This window comes from Onychostruthus taczanowskii, unplaced genomic scaffold, assembly GCF_017590055.1.
Source record: "Onychostruthus taczanowskii isolate IOZ18803 unplaced genomic scaffold, ASM1759005v1 scaffold102, whole genome shotgun sequence".
Classification (NCBI taxonomy): domain Eukaryota; kingdom Metazoa; phylum Chordata; class Aves; order Passeriformes; family Passeridae; genus Onychostruthus; species Onychostruthus taczanowskii.
This window is the reverse complement of record NW_024496748.1, coordinates 962,907-986,839: the sequence shown is the minus strand read 5'-3', so window position 1 is coordinate 986,839 and position 23,933 is coordinate 962,907.

Genomic DNA, 23,933 nt, shown 5'->3' with positions numbered 1-23,933 from the left:
CTGAACTAGAAGTTCTGCTCTTTTACTTCTCTACGAATTCTTCACTCTCAAGAAACAAGTTGAAAAGATCTGTGAGCCTGTGTTAGTGCTTCTGAAGTTCAGTTGAAGTGGGTGTCAAATCACTAAGTTTTTCTGATCTCACTTTCACCTGATTTCATGAAAGGAGGAGAGCATGCAGCTTTCTGTCTTAGCTGGATGTGAAACTGGCTGTTATTCTTTCACTTGTTTGGGCAGTTTGCAAATATATAATCTACTGATAGATGTACATGCACTGGTACATGTGTTTGTTTTATCTACTTTAAAGTTTTGCTGGCATTCACTGTAGAAGGGAGTTTTAATCCTTCTTTCTCATCAGTCTCTTCTAGTTTCACAGGGGATATTCCAAGAGCTAAAAAGTCTATTTCAACTTTTATGAACTACTATATGACTTTTTAAAAAATGTGAGTCAATTTCCATTTACAGTATGACCTTAAAATATTCTTAGAATCTTTCATGTGTGTTAGAGAAATGTCTTTTTCTTAATGGTTTCTGAAGAAGTAATGCATCTTTTCCTGAAATTGTTTAATTGTTTCAATAAATCATAGAATCATAGCATAGTTTGGGTTGGAAGGGACCTTTAATATTGTCTGGTTCCAACACCCCCACCATGATCAAGGACACCTTCCACTAGATCAGGTTGCTCAGGGCCCCATCCAACCTGGCCCGATTTATATATATATTTATAAATAGTCATTTAATTCCAATAAATAGGCATGAATCTGAAGAGACAACTGACTTGCAAGTTTAGCATCTACAGCTACCTGATATAGTGAGTTCTTCTTAAATAATTTTTAAAGGAAAGCTAAAATGGCGTGTTAAATCATACTTTAAAAAATCAAGAATTACTTTAAAATCACTTAAATTTATAAAAGGATTTACAGTGGTTGATGAGTCACATCACCACGACATGAAAACTACATTTATTCTAGGTTTTTTTGTATAAGTGGTCAGTTGATCCTAGGTGATGAATAAGCCCCCAACCAACTACTCTCTCAAACCTTCTCAGCAGGCTGGAGGAGAGAATGGGAAGAGCAAAAGCAGTAAAAGCTCATTGTCAAGATGAAAATAGTTTAATGTTTCAAGGAAAAACAGAAATAAACAGGTGGTACTAGAGCAGTCACCTCCCAAAGTGGTGAGCTCATCCACAAACAAAGGCTTATTTGGAAAAAAACACCTCAGTTGTATGATAGAGCATATCTCTTTGGTTACTTTGGTCACCATCCTGCTTGTATCCTGTCCCAAGGTTTTGTCTGACACCAGCCTCCTGGAGTGGGAAGCACAGGCAACCTTGATGCTGTGCAAGCACAGTTCAGCAATACCTAAATTACCAAGCGTGTTATCAACACTGTTTTGATCACATGTCTAAAGCCCAACACTGTGTGAATTGCAATGAAGAAAATAACTCCAATCCAGCCAGACTCAATGACTGATCTTCATTACATAGAAACACTGAAAATTTATGCTGTTAAAGCTGTCTCCTAACTCCATAAAATATTATGCAAGATTTTTAAAGTTCCCATTTTGGGGGCATAACACAATTTGTATCCTGAACCATATGCTTCACACTGCTCTTAATTTTCTTGGTTTTATAGGGATACTACCATTATGAAAATAAATCTGTACCACCTGGGCTAACATAAAGTGATTGAGAGTAATATTTGAATAAAATCTAATTAAAAAACTAGTAGTCAAATGGAAACAGAACTAGTTAGTTCTGGTTGAAATTTAGCCAGAAAGATGTACAAAGTAAGTGAGAAAGTTATGCATTTTACTAACATTATAATAGATTGGAAAAGACAGAGGAGTAACCTATAATTTCCATTAACAACATACTCTTACTTTTAAAAATAGAAACAGAAAAAAATGTTCCAAAACATGAATTTTAGGAAAAATATAATTTTGTGCAAGTTTTGATGTTAGTAGAATGCAATTACTTGTCAATCACATAGCAATTTCTGATCCATGTTTAGAAATATACATACTGTAATGATGTATTGTTATTTTAGCACATTATGCCTCCCTCAGTGACTTTTATCTGCCCTTACTTTTATATACTTTTATCCTTATTTTCAGTTTTCAGGATTTCTTGTATATCCTGGTCCCCTTTGCTAGTATAAGAATGGACAAACAAAATTTTAATGCTCCAAAGCACCTGGTATCATAATTTTTCTTTTAAGGAAAAAAGATAATTGGAACTACTTTTAAAGACCCCAAGTTAGAGGAACACAACATGCATCTTCAATAAAAGATTTTCCAAAAGTAAATTTCTCTCTTGCTTGATATTTGTAGGATATTTGTAGAAGGAATTTTCATAAAAAACACTTACAGGATGTTAAACTGACGTAGACATCTACGAGAGGAAGTACAGAAGGCCTTCCTTTGTGAAACTGTTTTTGTCTTTTGATAAGTGGTCCCTCTCATCATTACTTTTTGATCATGCCTCAAGTGAAATGTTACACTTTGAAAACAAATGCCTTATAAATTGGTTTGGGAGATATGATTATACCTGTGCCAACTGCTGTCTTGTTCTTGAAAATGACAGCTATGTGACTTTTCTATTTTTATATAAAAACACTCTTTTAATTTATGACCTGCCACCTGCAATGTATTGGTAAAAAAACCAATTAAATAATTCAATGTGCTTTACAAAGCACAAAGCATGTTAGCTAGTGCTAGTTTTACATATTTAAAAGTACAGAGTTTATAAGACGTAAAAGCAAAAAATGAGGGGAATTATAAAAGCTGCATTGTCAAATGTATGCACATCAGGGTTGTAAATGTGGGTTTCATTCAAAGCAGTTGTTTTTCCTGACATATTGCTGTTCCATTAGAAAAAAAAATAAAGAAGAAAAGTTTTGGAAAATCTTCAGTTAATTTGTTCATCTTGCTTGCTAAAGGATGCAATACGAAATATAGATACATGGTTGTTTCTCTGTTTCTCTTCTAGCATGAAAACAACTGTTCTAAGTCACTGACAGCACAGATACAATAGTTAACAACCATTGCACATTGATCAGTTTTACCCCCTTACAAGTCCCAACTATGGAGCTTCATGATCTCAGGGAAGTGAATGAAATTCTTATGGTTTAGATGTAGGGTGTTTAATTATGTTCTAATATAATTACATTAATTCAATTAAAATGAAATACAAAATAAGTCCATATTTTTCAGCAAGAAGTCGTAACAGCATGAAACAGGAGCAAAAGTAATTTTGTGCATCACAGCAATTTTGTGTAAGTTCTGACCAGCACTGTGGGGTTTTTTGGGTACATTTGATGCAGAAGTAGTCATGTCACTGAGGCCCAGAGCTCTCAGAGTCTCTCTCTTGAATCTCTGCTGACAGACCCTCTGACCATTGCTACAGAGGCTACATTGAGCACTGGACCTGGGCCTCTGATCTCAGCTTGAGCTGTGCTGTGCAGCTGTGTCTTGGCCCACTTCCTGGATGTGGCTGAGACTACAGGCAGCCTGATCTCCAGCTTTATCTTCTAGGTGGAAGAAATCTCCTTCTTTGTCTTCTTGACCCTACACTGCATGTCTGGTAGCCCTGTCATCTCATGATTCATATTTTCTCATTCATCTTAATAGATTGAACTTAAGACCAGAGGCATGAGTTCACCCTGTCTGGGTATGCAACCTAAGGGTTGATGGATCCCATCTCCAGCTTGGTCCGTCTTGGGTCCTGTGGGACTGTGCCTGGTTGATGAAGGAACTGTCTGATCAGGAGCTGGGATCACCCTTGGCCTCTGGCTTGTCCTTCCTCATGAAGAGGCTCCTGCTGCTCCTAAGATAGAACTCTGACAATAGCTGGGAGGCCTGAGCTGAAACAAACCTTCTGGAGCACCTGGCAGTCGTAGCCAGATTCCCTGCTCCTAGACATTGGTGCATTGTCTTGTGAGGTGGGCAGTCACTGGCCAGGAGCACCTTCATCCATGAAATGGTGTCCATGTATCTGGGACAATCAAAATGACACACACTGCAGAACAGGAAAACACAAAAATCACATGCCTTGCCCTGTGCAGCAGCTAATCCCAGTCAGCTGAGTCCTGGAGCTGACAGAATAGCAGAATAGAGTGGAAAGGCAGAAACACCATCTCTTCATGGTCAGGGCTGCCCTCCTTGTCTCCTTGTTTGCTTCTTCCATGGACTGAGTTTTTTATGCCTGCTTTGAGCTCAAGTTACAGTTCATGTGTAACAAATGACCTGAATCTGTAGGGAGGGTTCGATGTTAGTAAAATCACCTGCTCTGCAGAAGATCTTTGATACAAATTGTGTAAAATGATCCAATTTTCAGAGTCTAGGTTAAAAGAATTTTTTTATTACAATATGCTTTATTGTGTTACTGTATTACCAAGCAATCCCTAAGAAATCTGTTTGTCTCCATAGAGCTGGGTGACAGCAGTGTGTTTGTGGGTTAATGTCCCAAGAGACATAGGTCACATTCTGGAACGTAAATGTTAGAAGTGATAATGCATGATATAGGACTAATTTCAGTGTTCTAGTTTTTCAGGTTGTTTAACTAAAGTTGAGATCTTGACTTGGTTTCAGGGTGATCACAATTGTCAAAACTACCTCTATTACTAGACAAAAAAATAAAATCATATGCTACACACTATTTTTCAGCCTCCATCAAGTCCTAATTTGAAGAGTTTGACATGAAGTGTCCTTCTGAAACTCTTAGATATTAAAACATATTAATATTATTCTTGTGTGATGATTTCTCAAGAATTCTGGCCAGCTTTTTCCCCACAGAATCACAGCTTAATGTGTCAATCAAGTGATAAACTAAGTACCCTATAAATCACCGAGCTGTCATTTTGTCGCATTTTCTGTGGAACACCTTGACTATTTTTATCATGAAGAACTTTTCTTTCAAAATTAGAATAAGGCAAAATACTTTTTGTGTAGGTTAATTGCTACACTTGAAGTAAAAAAAACTTGGATAACTTTTTTTTTTTCTTTAAAGTCATCATTAGTTATTTTTGTTATTGTATTTTTTCAGAATTAGGAGCTTATAATACTGCTCAGAAGAGGATTGTTTTCTCATACTGAGGAATAGTGAGCATTCTTGTGAAGAAGAAACCATCTCGACATTGTCAGTTGACAATATCAAGCAACAGTCAGTATTGGCTTATAGGAAATAAGGGAGATTACAAAGCCATGATAATTACAGAAAATTCTGTCCCTATCTTTTGAATACAAATGTAGGTTTTGGGATTGTCTATCTTCAGCTTTCTGATAGACCCTGATATTAGCAATTGGTTTGTATAAACAAATCTATTTACGTTTTCTGAAAATTTACTTTCCATAGGACGCCAGTCCAAGTAAATTGTCAAAAGTTTACACTATAATCAACATATATAAGCTGTTTTATATTTCTTAATTTTGTAATAAGTCAGTGAGGTCTCTGAAGTGCCTGATTCTGTGCTAACAACAAAGCAGCTTGCTTAAGGCATGATCCACTAAGTTAAATATAAGGGGAGGTTAAGGAAGTGCACATCAGAACAGAGGTGCTTCATCGGCAAGAGAAGTTTCTTACAGATTTGTATCTGTAGGTTTCTTAGCTGTTGCTCCACGTCTCAGCTCTGCACGAGCCAGAGAGCTTTCTGAACCTGAGCTAGAAAGAAATTCAACTCTCATAGCACTTTCAAGTCTGAATACTATACATCTAAGTTTGAATCTAACCAAGATCAAATAAAGAGAATATGGAGAAGAGGGCCTGCCTGCACATGCTGAATGTTGGTTACTTAAAGTGGGGTTTGATCCTATTCAATTTGCACTATTATCTGTAGAATTTGATCCATCCAACCCCTTAAGTTGCATGCTGACAACCTTCTTAAAGATATAATTCTTTCTTTACTATTTGAGTCTCTTCCAAAGCCTGCAGTACCTCAGCCTTCATAAGTGTCTCACCTCACTCACCTCATCCTCTCACTGCATGTTACCAATCCTGCTGATTTGATTCCCCTTCTGAAAGGTCTTGTTTTGTATTACTGCCAGCAAGCTATAGAACTTGAGTGACAAAAGGAATTTTTGACATATTGACCTTTTTGCCTCTTCTGTTCCCTATGTTGCTGCTGTGCTCCAAGCTGCATTCCCTGCTTGCTTCAGAAATACTTTTCCTCTTGATTCTATAAATACTACAAATTACAGACTGCTTGTGCTCTTGTCTCTCATTTTTATGGAATTTCTCCTGTCTGCTACTGTTGTACTAAATGATCCTGGTATCAGTGCCTGCTTCTGAATTTCTTTTTCCTGCTTGTGTGTTGTCAAAAATGAGTGAAGACTTACTACCATAGTATTGTTTTCTTATACTTCACCTCAGCCTGCTATTTATTTTTGGAAAAAACCCAACATTCTCCTTCAAGTGAGGTAAACTGCTGGTCTGTTTGATTCAACTGTTTTTCATTACTTCTGCTTTGGAGGCTGCAATGCTCTCTTCACAGAATCTCTTTTTATGTCTCTTTCTTCCACTGTCCCTGAAGTTTCTTCGTTGTCTGTCTATGGCTTGTTCTGTACCTGAATGTATTGGATTTAGCTGTGCACTGGAAATCCAGAGGAATATGGTATTATGTTGTAAGTCTTTTGGAAATTTCCTTTGAAAAACTCAAATATCCCCATTTATTAACGTATTCCTTTCCTTGCTGAGGCTGAAATGGTAGATTTTCTACCGCCACTTCTCTCTTTCCATTTTTACACTATTTGTGTATTTAATTCAAGGTTTTGAGAGATTTCCATAATGAAACTGCTCAAGCACCATTAAAAAGCATCATTAGTGATGCTTGTGTGAATTAACACCCATAGCTACCACTAACCAGAAGGTGGTAACAATTTCTCAGTGTCCAGCAACAAAAGAAGATGCATCTCTGGAAGAAAGCTTTTACCTCAGCAAGATGCCTGGCTTTTTTAAAATCCCTACAGTTTAAATAGATCCGGAGCATGTTTGGAATGTCATAAAATACGAGGTATTTCAAATGAACTGGGGAATGGCCCAACACTTACCTACTGAACTTTTTTAGAGACCTTTCTCTTATTAGGGAACTTTTATTTTCCCTAACCGTGTCTGTGACAATTACTGAGAAGTACCTGTCAGAAGTAATTGCATGGCTTCTGGCCTTAGTATGTGAGAGCAGCTTTTTCATGCCATGACCTCATTGCTTATCAGAATTTCTTGTTGACAGCAGCAGATTCTTCATGTTAAAGGCTACTCAATGGTCAGTCACTGATTGTTTCTTACTTTGCCAGGCGGGCTGACTTAGGCCTGGCCACTCTGAGCTTATCAGGTATTACCTTTCAATTGGTCTTTAAAAATGGTTTTCATGTATGCCATGTCAAGGTTTTGATTAATAACTGGCTTCACTTTTGCAGTCTGATATAGACATTTCAGTTATGAGATTTTTTAGAAAAAATCTTCTACATTTTGAGTGTTATATAAGGTACTAAATAATCAGTTTATATTACATCATTACATGTTTTTTTACTTTGCAGTGTCCCTATCTTCCTTTAAGACAATTATGTTTTATCTTTATAGACATGTCTAATCTTCATGCTTGCATGTCAGATTTTCGTTTGGTGCAGTTTAGCTATAGGTAATATTTTCTTTCTGTAAAGATGCAATCAATTAAATGACACCTCCACTGATCTGGACTGGATGGAATAGAAGCTGCTATTAAATTATGTCTGTAGGAGTTCATTTGTTGGCTGTGGACTTTACTTGTGCAAAACCTCCCTGAAATGATCACTCTTCAATTGTGATTTTGCTTTTGGCATAGAAAATTTCACACTCAAAGCAGAAGGTTCTTGTTCTAATTTTTACCTCTCATCATTCAGTCTAGAAAATAAATATGCATATTTCAGTTACACTGATAATACGTGATAGACTGTGACCTACTGTATCCATTTAAATGAACAGGACAGAAGACACTTCTTTTTTTTTCTAATTATGAAGAAAAGTTTCAAGGCTTTCACATCTGCCTCATATTGCCAGGTAAGATTGAGAATTCTGAAGAACCTGTCTTCCCCAGGACTTCCTCTGAAGTCAGGACTTCAGAGGCCTTCTCTCAGGACTTCCTGCTTCCTCTGTTGGAGCAGGGTACCCATTTGCTGACCAAGTTAGTTGCAAATATTTGATAAATGCTCATTTTTTTCTGAGAGAGAACCCTCAGATGGATCTCCAGGGGCACTTCCACTGAGACCTACAAACAAGATTCCTCCTTCCTCTGAGGGATACCACTATGCATTCATATTAAAGAGAGAGAATGAGTGCTGAAGTTAATGTCTGTTGAAGTGTTCAATATGAACAGAATTAGCATCTAGATAGCATTTGCACCTTACTGTCTATGTATAATGTGTTTATCAGCTTTATCAACTGCAGGTTTATCAGCTGTAGGGTTAAAATTATTTTTGAAACCAAGTGGATCAATGCTACTGCCCACATCTTTCATTCTATTTAAAAATATGCTGAGACAAATTGTAACAGGACAGATAAGGTTAAAGTTGCATAATTGAGAAAGTTACATTATGCAGTGTAGGAAACATGTAAGGAGAGGACCTAAAAATATGGTAGGGTTTTTCCTTATTCCACTTTCTCAGTAACCAACCACCTGGCAGGTTTTCCTTCTTGGATATCTAAATTTTGTTTGAATTTAATGTAAGATTGCAGTAGATAGCTATGAAGTGAATTACTTCATGTTATTGCGGGGGTTGTTCAGTTTTGGTTTTGGTTTTGTTTTTTTTTTCCCTCAAACTCTGTTTTCTTCCCTTGCTTACAGTGTTGTTTTTTCAGCATTTGACTGCTTGACATATCCTTTGGCTGCTTTATAAGGAAACAGAGAAAAGTGTTAGATCATGGCACTGACATTGCTTGTGAATGACAGATACTTGACTTCTTTGTATTGTGTTAGTCTGTTCTGTCTGAATTATTATTTTAGCCCTTCTGCTTGAGCGAGGTGATTCATTGGAATACCATTTCTATTAATTGATACTGTGGCAATAGAGACACTCAGAAAAAAGACAGTTATGACACTTGCATTAGGAAAATTTTACCTGTCTTCTTGTTTTTTATATATGCAGTATCAATTTTGTAGCTGCTAACAAGTATACTCTACAGTCTTATATTTTTGAATGCTTTTTTTTGTGTCAGTTGTTGGAAAAGATAAAAGCAAGTAATTTCAAACTAGAAAAACTGAATCAGTAACATGGAGACAGCAGTCCTACACAGATGTCTGTTGTTCAAGAACTAAGCATGAGATGCACTTCTGGAAGGAGAATGTTTAATGGGTTGAAAACCACACAAAGAATACTGTTTTAGTGTTGTAAATTTATTATCAAGCACTTGTCTATTTCCTTACAATACATGAATTTAAAATCAGTATACAATGTTCATGTTTACTCTGTTACTTTAAGTCAGTTACCAGGCTATTCTCACATTCTTGTTTCTTCGTAAGAACACCAAATGGCACTGCATATTTGGGTCACTGCTTTTCTGAAATTTGGAAGTGCATGGGTTCCAGACTCTTCTAAATTGAAGATTTCACAAAATATGCAAACATCTTCTAAACTGAGAATCTGTAGTTTTGTGATATTTTTTCTTTCTTTCTTTCTTTTCTTTTCTTTTTTTTTCTTTTAATGAGAACAAGACAAATTTGTATAAAATATTTCAAAAACAGATTTTGTCATTATTCATTTTGTAATTTTTTAAGTTCTTTTTCTGAATCTTGTTCTTAGTTCAGTAAAAGTTACTGACTTCCCAATTGAAGGCATACTTCGCAAAATACCCTTAAAATCTTTAAGGCATTAATTCTCTGTAATATCATCATTTCAGATGACTTTTCAGATCCCATACCTTTAAGAGGATTCCATAACTGTTGAAAGCCATGAGTTGTGCAGTGGGAAATTTCTAGGTGTAATATTTATTTGAAAGAAAGCTAAGACACTTTCAATTTTCTTGAAGTTTAAGAGTTCAGCAGGACAGAATTATTTTACTGAGAACAGAAGTAGAAGAGATGTGCTCTGTGACATTCAAGGGAGTTCTTTTCTCATTTTCTTTCAAGACAGGAAACTATCAAGATTGGCAAGAAGACAGCTGACAAGATGAGGAAAAGCTAGAGTAAATGAAAAGCTCCAGAGACCAGAAAACGAATGGTGGGACAACAATATAAAAAGCAAATAGGTGTGATGGTCAAGGATTCAAAAAAATTAATAACAAGGGTTCTAGAGGAAAGCAGCAAGTAGAGCATTCCAGTCAGCACTCACTGATTTCAGAAGCAAAGCAGACAATTAGTGGAGCTTCACAGCATGGTGAGAGTGGAAAATTAGGCAGATTCAAACCCCTGCTGGAAAAATCCCTGGACAATTTTTTTTTTCTTTAATTTGTCAGTCCCAAGTTAATCTGAACACCTTCCAACAATATAGGAAGGAGGAGAATATGGGTAGTTTAGTACAGGATGAGTTTTGCTGAACAAATAAGCTAAAGCACATAAGAAAAGAAGGACCTCAACTCTTTAGCATTTTGATGCTAAAGTACTGTTTGAGGCTGAAAAGAAAGGGACTTAGCCTAAGCATGGGAAAGCTGATCCCTACCAGCTGTAAACAAGGAGCAAATAAAGTGCATCTATGTCCTAAACCATGGGGACAAATCCAAAAAAAAAAAAAAAAAAGTCCTTCCATACTTTTAAACCATGAATTTGAGGAACTTTAACTAGAGGAAGGAAAAACACACCAATCAAACTGCAGAAAATCAGTCAGACATCACAAAGATTTATGAATTAGAGAAAGAGGGACAGTGTTTCAGGGACACAGAAACTGAGAAAATCCTTGTGCATCCTCAAATGATGGACCCAAAGAAGGCTAGGGAGGTAATCAAAGTATTTTAATTCTGGAAGGACTTCCCTACCCAGAAAGCTTTGTGTGTGAGCAACAGTCCATCTGAATCATATCACTGACAAAACAGTACTTGATAGGATTCAATCTGCTGGACACCATGCAGAAAATGATATACAAAGATAATAGTGCTGGGAAGCAAGAAGATAAAAGATGAGTAATTTTAATGAGAGGCATCCAGGTGAGCAAAAACAAGTGCCAGATTATTTTGTAGGTACAAATCAGTCCTAGCAGTGTGAGTTGAACATGTCTTTGTTCTCACTGGGATTGAATAGTGGAGATGTCATAGCTCCCTAGTTCAGTCTGCAACTGGAGAGGCAGTCAGAAGGAACTGAGTGAGATGAATAAACTTCAAAATATTTCTGAATTTCAGGAATATGAAAGCTAACAAGTTTTGGAGAAGATGAAAAATTATCACTGTGCAGAGAAAATAGGCAAAAGAAGAAAGAGAATCACTGTGGGGATTGTGGCAGACTTTGTGCTGAGGGTTATATTTTATATGTTATATGGAGTGAAAAACCTGATAATTTTTTTTTTTTTTTTTTTTTTTTTTTTGAGATACACGTTTTGGGGACTTTGTTACATCTGCAAGATGTTTCCTTGCAGAGGGAAGATAGAAATTGAGTGGTGTAGCTGCATGCTGTATTTCCACACAGTTTACCTGTGTATCACATGCAATGTTTAATTAAAGATGAAGGCTGGAAAATGGGAAGAAAAGCTGCCCCTTGGTTTGTCCAAAGTGTCGTCCTGGGGTGGAATGAAACTGTCTGTGGACAGTCTGTCCCTTGGATTCACTGGGGGTGGGGGTCACTTCTTGTAGAGCTCCAAGAGGAGTAGTAAGAAGCAAAGACTACCATCTTTTGGAATTAGTGGGACAGTGAATAAAAAGCCACAGCGGTCACTGTGTGATTTCTGTTGCAAGTCAGGAAATCCTGGAAAGCTGTTGTACTACCAGCAAATCTGGAGGAAAAGGCTGGTGTGCATCAATTGAAGGGAAGTTAAAAATTTGTTTTCAATGTCTTTTTTTTTGTAATTTGTGACATTCCAGAACTAAATTTCATTTATTTGATTGTTCTGTTCTTGTTTGAAAGATGATAAACCTAACTGTAGGAATTTAATGCTACTTAGTAGCTTATATTTTAGAAAGTAATGAGAGGAGTTTCTATAAAAGGCAGACCTGTGCTTCATAATGCTTCTCACTCAAGTTACAAATTTACTAACAGATGGGCCGGAGAACTGAGAACTTTGGTAGCTTCTGGGAAAAAAGATCCCTGTCTTGAGTTGTCAGAGTCCAATACTTACTGGCCAAGCTCATTTAGATACTCCATGCATGGAGGCTGCAATGTTTAATGTAGTATTTATGTATTTGAAGATATTTCACATACAGGATTTTTGATATAGCAGAGCAATGTAAAATATATATTGATAACACAATCCAAATGGCAAATGTAAGTATAAAATTAGCAATATGGCAGTTTTAATTTCCTGCTCAATCACAATGTGACTTCCCTATCAGCCGCTATAAAATGCTCACCATCACAATACTGGGCATCCACCTTTGTCAGGAATACATGGGTTGAAGACAGCTCAAGCCCATTGTTTTCTTTGACATATCTTTGCTTATTGTCTGTTTTTGTCTTCTGTGTTGGGATGAATCATGTATCCACCCTACCCCTCTGTGATAGCTCAAGTAACTCAGGAAAATATTCACACTCTTTAAATGAACTCAAGGAGCTACCAGTTGATGCATTAAATTGTTGGTATGTGTTTACCTGAAGCAAAGGCCTCCCTCCCTTGTGTTGAGATGAAGTCAGCTTATTTGCAAAAGCTAAGCTCAGTCACATCCTGCTTTACTCCTTGAGCTTCATGGATATCAGGCCCTATCCCTTCCCCTCTGAGTTTAAAACCCTCATAGGGTTTTATTGTTCAGTCATGTGAGGTGACACATGAAATGAAACTGAAATAAGATATATTTGTGAGCTGTAAAGCAACAAAACGGTTTGGGTCAGCAGAAATTCTTAATTTTGAGAATTTTTGCAATGGTTCATTTTAGTGCTGACCTTTTTATGATTGCTTTTAATATACATTCTGTGAAACTTAAAGCAAAAAGGTCACATAGAAATGTTTGCTTTACTTTAATATATGTCAGAACAAGTCACTTAGGTAATTGCCAGACATGTTCCACTGATGCTATATTTTGAGTGAGAAATGAAGGCACTTCTAAAAATTTATTTTGTTTGTGTGCAATCAGAAATTTTTTTCCAGTTGTCCTATCTTCTGCACAGTTGGAAACAAAAAAAAAAAAAAACAAAAACCACTAGTCATCTGCATCTATCATTAAAATGGCTAGAGCAAAATGTGCTACTGTTACACTCAGGAAAGGGTCTTAGGCCAGTTACTTAATTTAAAAAAACAAAAAAAACCAAACAAACAAACAAACAAAAAAACAAACAAACAAACAAACAAAACCATAACAAATCAAACTGCTATTTCTTCCTGTTCAAGAAACAAATGGTAATGATAATTCTAATTTGAAATTATTATGTTAGCAAATTTTTTTTTCTAAAAGTCAACAACCTGATGCAATCAACTGACACAGGAGACTTTAATTGAAACTGGTGTTCTGGCATCTATCCTCATTCTAATAAAGTAACTAAGGTCTTAAATCTTATGCTTTTATGCATTACTAAATCATATTTTCTACTGTTAAAGATTTTGCATGATGGGGAAAAGTAGGTCTTCATCTAATGTGAAATGTAGGGATATCTTGCTTGCTTCAATTTGTAAAATGGCACACAAATAACATTAATGCTGTCACTGTGCCTATCATTTTCTGAGAACCAATCCCGTGATGCTTTCCCATAAAAGCATCCTTGTGGTGAAGCAGCTACAGACTGTAGAGAAAGTCATCAAATGACTCAAAAAAGAGCACAGCTCTTGATGCAGACAGCACCACAAAACACCTATTCTCTTTTTGGTAGGAAAAAGGGAGTTGTAGAATATTTTATAGACAAGTAGTACTTTTCTGTGCTAGGAAGTGACTTCATCAAAATCAAATTTCCATCAACCTCATAAGCAATTAGAGAAAATGTCAAACTCCTGATAATATCTAGAGAGCTGGTTGCCATTAGAATGTATGATAAGTAGCATACATGTGAGATGGCAGTTGAATTAATGTACTGGAAACCTTTCCTTGATTAATCTGTAGTATATACATCACATTAATCAAGGAATCTTTCTACTAAGTTCAGTTTTATAGGTGCTTTACTGTCAGAAGATTTTATTAATGGGTATGTCCACCCTCGATTATCACGGATGTTCTCAAGGCCAAAGTGAAAAGATACTAGATTGTTTTTCTCCTTCATTGTAGGTTTCTGGTTATACTGGGAGGAACATCAAGGTAAACAAGCTATTGAAAGTAAAGCACATGGTCTCACTGAGAGAATGGTTTAAAATTTACTTGTGGTGTCAGCTGTTTTTTAAGCAGTTTCTTTATTGCATTGAGCTGTTGTGTCATGCATTAAATTACTAAATTACTTGCAAGATATGTAAAATTTTTTTTCAAATGTTTTTACTCTAAAACAGAAAATAAATAATTTTTCTAGTAACTTGTATCATGTATTATCATAGAATATAGAATAGTTTGAGCTGGAAGAGTCCTTAAAGATCATCTAATTGCAATTCCCATGCCATGGCAGCAGGAGGGTGGGGGTAGCCTTTCGCTAGACCAGCTAGTTCAGGGCCTCATCCAGTTTGGTTTAGAATGCTCCAAGGGAGTGCTGCTCTGGGCAACCTGTAGCAGTGTCTCACAGTAAAGAACTTCTTTCTAACACCTGGACTAAAACTGCCCTCATTCAGTTTGCATCCATTCCCCCTGATACTACATGCTCCTGTAAATTGTCCCTTTGCATCTTTCTTGTAGCCTCCCTTCAGGTACTGGAAGGCCATAGTTAGGTCACCCCAAAGCCTTCTCTTTTCCAGGCTGAGCAGCCCGAATTTTCTCAGCCTTTCCTTGGGCTGTAATAAGAGAGGTATTCCATCTCTCTAACAGTCTTGGTGGTCATTCTCTGGACTTGCTCCGACAGGTTGTCTTTCCTATGTTGGGGACCTGGAACTGGATGTAGTATTTTTCTTGCTTTGCAAAATATCACATTTCCGGTTATTTAGTATTCTCAATATCACTGTTTCACACTAAAAGGGATATGTACTCTTATGTATGCTCAGTTTGCAGGAATACGTAACTGAGCAGTATTTTCAGTTTTAGTTTTCATTAGTGGACATGGTGTTAATCACAGAAATGTAGAAAAATCTGTGCATAAAATATATGTCTCCTTTTGCCTGTTCTACTTGTAAGACTAAATTAGTTTTAAATCTATACTGTCTCTAATGGTTATAGTTTTCATTAGTATTTGAATGACAGATGTCAGTTAACAACTAGTCATAATGCTCACCAGAGAACTGCATACAAAAATCTATTTATTGAGATATGACAACTTGGCACAGTCCAAGAAGACAATCTGTAAAGCATGTGCTTTTTTTTCCTGAAGTATTTACTTTTCATTATACTTTTCTCAAAATTATGATGGTTTATGACATTGTGGTTTGAAGTCTTGGAAGTGGTTTCTAGTTTCTCAAAAACATGCAGCAGGATTGTGTAATTAAAAAAAAATCATTAAATCTCTGAGGAGTAATTTGTATAAAAACCCCAACCCCCAAAAAAACCCCAAACCAAACAAAAAACACTGTATTTTCTGTTCTGCAGTGTTTCCACTGTAGTGAAGAAATTAAAGACAGGGGCACAGCACAGATGTTTTGCTGTATTTTAGCATTTCAAAAAAATCTTTTATTCTGTCAAATCTCATTTTGGAAAGGGCAAAATTCTTAAAAATAAAATACTGTATCCCAGCACACATAAGATAATATTTAAGTCTCTCTATCTTTTATACTCTTACTGGTGATGATTTAGAAGCAAGTTTGGTATGGGTAATAGCTCTGCAGGTTTTAAGGTGAATACTAGAGAAGCTTAAAGCAAAAGAGCCTTAAGCATGCCTGCAGGGAGATTCATTTTAGCACAGAGAGTGAGTACCTTCCACAGTGATGTATTAAAGTTCACAGTGCTGTAATATCACATGGGACCAAACCAGGAATGGTTTTACTGAAGGCAGCAAGCAAATTTATAAGTGACATTTGAAACAGGTCCTTATGTTTTGTCCCAGGATTTGGTTTGATGCATATATAAACATGCTTATTTTTAAACTTTTTGGAAGCTCACCAGGCAAACAAGCTTTTGCTGATCATAAAAAAGGTTACAGCCAGGCAATGTAACATCTCAAATATAATGGATTTTTCAGGTGAACACAAGCAAGATCTCCAGTGTGCCCTCACCATGCAATGCTGATCTATTGAACCAGACAAAGAAATAAGTTATTCACAAATGCTGCTGCCCAGAGGCAAGCAGGAGAAATGAAAGTAGGGGACCAGCTCTTCAAAGGTTGCCTCCACTGATTGTCAGTTTTGTCCATTTCATACCTTGTTTCTGAGCACCACTTCAAAAAAGGCAGGTGAATATAATTCTGCCTTTCAATTTAAAATTATTGAGACACTACAGAAGCTTGTTTCAAGTGGAACTGAAATTATAATTGCCATAAGACAATGAACTAATGTTTCGTCCTTCATGCATAATGCCTTTCAAAAGAAATGTAACAAATCTGTAGTTTGGATCCCCTCCATTCTACCCTCTTAATAAGTAGTTCCACGTACCATTGAAACGCTCTTACTTTGATCCCTTTCCTTGTGGATGAAAGGAACCTTCACCTCATATCACAGAGAATAAAGCTCTTGGATTTAAATATAGACATACATGTTTCTTAGGACCTACTCTTTGGGAAATGTGCTTTCTCTTTTTATATTTCCACTGACTGACTAATAGACAATGTTAAGGCTTTCAAGACAGTTTTATAAGAACAAATTTATCAATAGTGGTATTTAAATGATATTTACCCAATTAATAGAGGTATATCTATCTATTCAGCCACTGACTGCATTTTTCAACCCTTTGATCAGACTGGTTGAAAATTTTAGTACTTGATCCTGAATAGTTACAAAAAGACAATCCTCAAAACAAACCCTTCTCTAAGGTGTGATTATCCATGAGGTTCACACCAATTATTTCAAGCTGTTACTGCAGCCCATTTTCTTTGCATTAAAAAAAAAAAAATAGACTCTTCCCTGGGATACCCCTTAAAGAAATGTTTAAGTAAGAACTAATTAATATTCTTTCAACATAAAAGTGAAATTCTTACAATGATATTTTACTCTTGAACATGCTTATTCCAGTAATCATTTGCTCAGCATCACAGTTGTGTCCTCCTGGCCATTGTGAGGACAGGTGGTAGGTATGTATTTTAATCAATACTGGTATAGAGTATAGGGTTTATTCTCAGTCTGCTTCCAGCTGTTGCAGTTGTTCTCAGAAAGCGTGGTCCTTCTTGGTCCTGAAAACATAGGATTCACTATACAAACTGCCTGTAATAATTACTTTATTATTTAGAGGAGATCAAGATAGTGGTCCAGCAGCTCCTTTCTACATAGAACTCTCATTCTCATTTCCAAGAGTTTAACAAATCGGTGTACATTGTCTCTCATGTTCCCTTTAGAGAGGTTATCATCCTCTTTAAAATATATGGAAATTAAAAAGAGAGTGTTACAGCTCTTATAATGAATTTACCAAGTTCTCATACTTCAATCATTATGAATATGTTTGGTTTCTGCTTTGTTTTATTTGTTTCCTTTTATTTATTTATTTGTCTTTGGTTAACTCATTTATCTTATATATTTATCTAAACACCCTTTAAGTGTTCTTCAGTGTGTAAAAAAATATTTTGTATCATCAGTTTTCATCAGTTCTTTGACAGACCACATATTTCTCCTCATTAGTTTTTAATTTTATAGCCATTGTGTCTTGGTACAGGATCAGGTATAGTCAGATTCTAGAGCTTTACTTTTGTTGTACAGCTGCAGTATTTTACTTATTGTGTATTGCACTTCACTACCTTAATAGAATTTTCTTGCTTTGCAACTAGCTGTAGTGCAAAGTGTAGAAGTTTTGGAGATTGTATGTTATAATAATGCTAAAAATATTGTATTACAATAATGGTTTTTAAGCAGAAACATGGCTGGTACTCATACTCAGGTATTTGATGCTACTCATGGAAATGCTAATAAAGTACATTTGTTAATTTCTTTTGTTAATATATACCTTTGGAGGATAACATTAGGGATTGATACAGTTGAATAGTCTGCCTGAGTTTACAGGAGGAGGCTTACTCGAACAATATTGACTTTTGCCTTGTCAGAAAATACACATTACATAAGGACAAATCATCCTTTCCAAAGCAGACATTTGTAGTTTTCTCAGACAAGCGTTAGTTGCTAGCAAATGCCCAAAATTAGTTGTTACAACCTGTCTCTTAAAGATGTCTATACTGAAACAATGCTGGTTTTTTTCAGGCAGATTTCTTAAGATACAATATTATGTTTTTGTTTAAATTGTTATCATTCAACAGTGAATAGCAAGATGTATCTATAAACAGATACAGTGATTGAGTGCATTTCAATGTCAGTGGGAGGTGTTTAAACCAACTGTGTTTGTGCACTTCAGCTGGAGGGGATAGCTTTGGTTTGTGTCCATTAAATAGTATATAGGAAAGAAAATCAGACTAAAACAAAAGTATTTTGTTCAAAAAGTTTGCTTTTTTGCTATTACCAGGACACTACCAGTATGTATGAGTATTTGAGACAAGGTCTGGACCTGGTAGAATGCCCCAAGCTACATCAAACAGATCCCTGCTTATCAGAATATTAGTTTTTTGAATGTTTAAATACATGTTACTTGAAAGAGCAAAAAACCTCATTAATTTGCAATAATCTGAGACAAACTTTGTATTTAAACAAATATATTTGGTACCCAACATCACATTTCCGCTTTCATTGTTCTTATATGTTCAATATTTCCTTGTTCAACACACTTGCTAAACCTAAGATTGGAAATGAAGATTTTCCTTATGATCATATTCTCAATAGTTACTTTTTCCAGATGCTGTTTCCTTTCAACAAACCTGCCCTCTGATAGGAATAGTTTTTCATTTTGTGTCTTTCACATGGCCTCTGTAAAAGAATGTGCGCTGTAGCTTTTTTTAATAATAGACTTCTACTGTTTTCTCAAGTTCTGTTGTAGGACACATCTCTCCCTTTAGTAGAAGATTTAGACAAGTTGAAACACATGAAGTAGAAATAGGACAAAATAGGACAGATTTTTTTTTTATTGAATACACCTCCTTTCTAGATTGCTTGTGTACTATACCTTATCCTAATTTTCTTCTTTTTCTCTCCTGAAACACACTGCAGTTTATTTTGTGGGTGAGATTAAATTATATAAACAATTCCTTTCATTCTCTTCTTTTTCCCCCTCCATTCAAATAACTCACTTTCTAAGTTACTGTAATCACTTAAGGAACAGAAGTAGTTTTCTGGAAAACTATGACAGGAATTAAAAGAATTGTTTTATTCATTGTGCAAATTCACAAAATGCTTATTCTGCTAACAATGAAAGTCTTTAGAAAGGAAACAACAATTTCAAATACATGTAAGAGTTTTCATGGGGGAGAAATTATTAATAAAATCTAGTACACTAAAAGCTAAACTAATTAATTATTGCAAATATATTTCAACAACATATATAGCAGAAGAGACTTAAAAGTAACAACATTTTTACTGTGAGTATTTCAGATTCCTAATTTTTGTGTACAATTCTCAATTGCTTCTTCTGTAACATGTCCCTGGTACTCAGGAAACTCTGGAAGCTGACATTGTAGGCTGTATGTGCTTAAGACACACTTTTCTGCTGAAGTTTTCATTGAGAGACTAGATTCAGTTTTCTGACTTTTGCTGCCCCACACTGGGATTACAAGATACTACACCGTAAAAATCTAACTGGAAGGGAAAAAGCCATCAGAAAAGCAAAGTAAATATATATGAAAGTAATGCATTTTTGTAAGCTTCCTTTAATTTCTGTAGTTGTGTAGTTTATCCTTAACTGCAGCATAGCCACACCAAGTTTTTGTGCTTTCTGTCAATTTGTGCTTTTCATTATTTAACAGGAATTCTCTATTTTCTAGCTTCTTTCTTTGTCATTTACATTTTTTCTATACTATGCACTTGCAAATACAATATGATTTCAGGCACCGAACAGTTATATCAGTTTGTCCATTTAATGGGGCCACATTTGCAATTATGTTTTGTTGACAACAAATCCAAATGTCCAAATGATGAAAATACTTCCACAGGACTTTATCCTGCAAAAAGTGATAAATAACTGATAAAGTTGTGCCTCAGTCCATGTGTGGAGGATCAGGCATATGTAAACAGGTTATGCCTCAAATGTTCTGCCTGTTTGGACAGGAAGGCATTAATGGAAGAGAGGGTCCTGGGGAGATGGAGCAGCCCTGTTCTGAGCCTTCTTCCTTCTACTTCTGCCTTGAAGCTTGTGCTCAATGTGCCTGCATCGACTCCCTCCCCGTTCTGACTCACTTCCTGGAGAGCTCTAAAGGGCTGTCTGTGCATGAACAATGTAACATAAATGGTGTGAAAAACCTATTTTACTTAGTAGGCATGCACCAGTTAAACTAAAAAAGGAAGTAGATATGTCCCTTTCTCTCTCCTTTCCTCCCCCCACACCTGTTGACCACAAATGTGGACCATCCATGCAGCTGGATCAGTGAATTATCTAAGAACTGGTGATCTTCTTTATTCTCTTTCTCTCTTTTCTGTCTTTATTTCTCTCCTCCCTTGCGTTTGTCTTGGCAAAGTGCAGCTATCATATTCTTACCCTGTACTCTGTACTGAAGTTTTCGGTAAGGATTGGGAGCATTTTAAAGGGTGTTGTAAAAGATAAGGACTTGTTAAGCCAATATTTTTAAGACTAAATAGTGGCCTGAATGCTGGAGTCAAGGCCTAAGAGTTCCCTGACTTGAGGACTGATGTCTTTGTTCAGCTCAATGAGAATTTATAACAAACACACTTTCTACCAAGCCTGTCTTGACACCAAATTCCACTTATCATCATAGTCTCAGTTCTAAGCCCATTTCTGATGTGAACTGAATTGTAGCTCAGTCCTTAAATGATTATGAATATGTTAATATTTCCTGACTGGATAAAAGGTTTAAATTTGGAGCCAGAGTTCCAGAAGTCTTCTCTTTGGTCAAAGTAAATGTAGTAGAGGCAGTAATAGCAGAGTGCTGAGCAGCAGGGATGGATGTTTTCCTGAACAGTTCTCACAGGCTCTGCTCATTGTCATTGCTCGTAATTCATGGTTATGGCCCAAAACACCCTGCTTGTGTTCAATCTGAGCAGTTGGTTTCATCTGATTAAATCACAGTTTGTGCTAATGATGAAAGCTAATTGACTGAAGCAAAATCCAGATAGGACTGATGGACTGGTGCTAATGGAATAAAGAATTAAATCCTTGAAAGTTAAGGGAAGGATAGCATCTTTTCCTGTAAATAAATCCAAACTTTCAGTCAAGTTTGGATTTACCAATTGGGATAGTGGTTGTTACCAGGACAAACAGTGACCAAGATGCACACATATTCTTAACTAGAAGACTGCAAAATTCTTTCCACTTAGAATTTGGTAATGCTATTGATATGTTTGCATTTTAAATATATATGTCCTTTATGAAGAATTTAAACCAATGACAGATGAAAAGTAGTATAGATGTTTACTTATTATACAGATGTTTCACTCTGAATACTATCAGTCCTCTGTGGTCCTTCTACCAAGTGGTAAAATAGGAAGCGTAAGTACTTGCTTATTTGTGAGATTGTCTTTTATGGCATCTTAATTTTAGTATTAGAGTGTTGATTAAAATTAGAGGAAGAATTTATCTGGTTGTGTGTTTCAACACATGCAGGTAACCAAGGGCAACCATGAAACCACAGCAAAAGTGCAAAGAGATTTATTTCATGACCTTGCTGACAACACCAGGCAGCAGAGACACACGGGGACAGGGGCTCCGGTAGGCTCAGCTCATCCTGTTGAAACTGACAGGGGTGGTGGTGGGGGCAGGGGACACTGCTGCCTGCCTCACTCTAACAAAAGTGTGCTATGTGTGTGTCTGTGAGTGTGTTATCTCTCCGCAAGAATTCAACTTCTCAAAGCAGGCAGAGGATGAACAACATTAGGTATAAAAACGAAGTTTTCTCACACTGGAAATTTTAGCATTCTCAGTTGCAAGGTCAGTTGAATTAAACTATTCCCTCCTCCTCACAAAATCTTCCAGTTTTATCTCTTTCTTCCCAAAAACTGGTTTTCCATACATCTTTAAGTAAGCATCTCTTCTTGATCTGTTCTGGTTTTGGCTGGGGTAGAATTAATTTTCTTTACACTATGGGACTGAGTCTTGGATTTGTGATTAAGAGAGTGTTGATACTACAGTGATGTTTTCATTGTTAATGAGCACTGTTTACACAAATTCAAGGCCTGTTCTGCTTCTCACATGATGAACACACAAAGAGTTGGGAGGGGACGCAGCTGGACAGCTGATATTGACTGACCAAAGGGGTATTCCAGACCATATGATGTTAATTCAACAATAAAAGCTGTCGATAGAAGGCAGAAGTTTGGGACATTTGAATTGATTGTTCTGCCTTCCAAATGACCTATTATGTGTGATGAAGACCTACTTTCTTGGGAGTGGGTGAACACCTATCTGCCCAGGGGAAGCAGTGAATTAATTCCTTGTTTTGCTTTGCTTCTGTGTATAGTTTTTACTTTCCCTCTCAAACCATCTTTATCTCAACCCACAAGTTTACTATGTTTTACCCTTTAGATTTTTTTCCCCCACACCACCAGGGGAAAAAATGCAAATGGCTGGGTGGTGCTTAGTTGCCATCTGAGGATAACACCACCATCTTTGGTTTAGAAATTGTCTGAGTATATAGCTTTTATGAATATATTTATTGGAAATATTTAAGACAGATTTATTTTTATCCACTGACATTGTAGAGATAACAATGATTTCAGTTGTTAAGTTCCTGCCAGACACCTTAATAATCATGCTTCTAATGTCTAGATCAATGAAATAAAATACATGCTTCATTGCACTACTTAAGTAATGTATTCAGTTTTATCTGAGTCAAAAACCTTTTTCCTTCTTCAGTTCATCTCCCTGGTTTACATGATTCCATGACAAGTAATGAAAAGACATATTTATACTGAGCTGCTGCCTCACTGACACCATATAACTAACACTGCTCTTTACAACAGTGCACCCAGGAGCAAAAGTGAAGGTAATTCCATGATACAGACCTTTCACATACTGAAGATTTTACATGGGACAAAAGAATCAAATTTTCTTGTCATTAGCACAGCACAAAAACATGTCAACAAGCACTGTTCTTCTCTCAAACTCAGTTGATATCTCACACCACGAAAAAAAAAAAGTCATAAAGGAAGGAAAAAAATAATACTTTTCAAAAAATATTCTTATTCTTTAGTGCAGGAGTTTATATCTGCACAAAAAGGCTGTTTCAGACAAAAAAGTACATGTTTAATTCTATGTACCAAACAATTGAATTGAGAGCAGTAATGTTTCCTGGTTTGATATTCTCAGTAATATAAAATCAAAGATTAACAGTGAAATAGTTGTGGATTTATTTTTTTTAATATAGACTTTGTCTTCAAAATTGGGCTAGCATAAACTTTGATAGTTTGGAGGAGAATGCACTTGCTGTTCTCAGACATTCCTGGAGACAGCTACCTCTGCAGCACATACTCCATGGAGTCTGCTTGAAATCTAATGACTTGGCTGCCAAGAAGCACTCTAAGATTTTGCTGCTTCTTTTGCTTTCTGTCATTGTCCTCCTGTTTCAAAAATATCAGAACAAGTGTTTCTCCAGCATTCATTTCCATTTGTTTCTGTGAGAAATGCAACACTCCACTTTCTGAGATGGTCT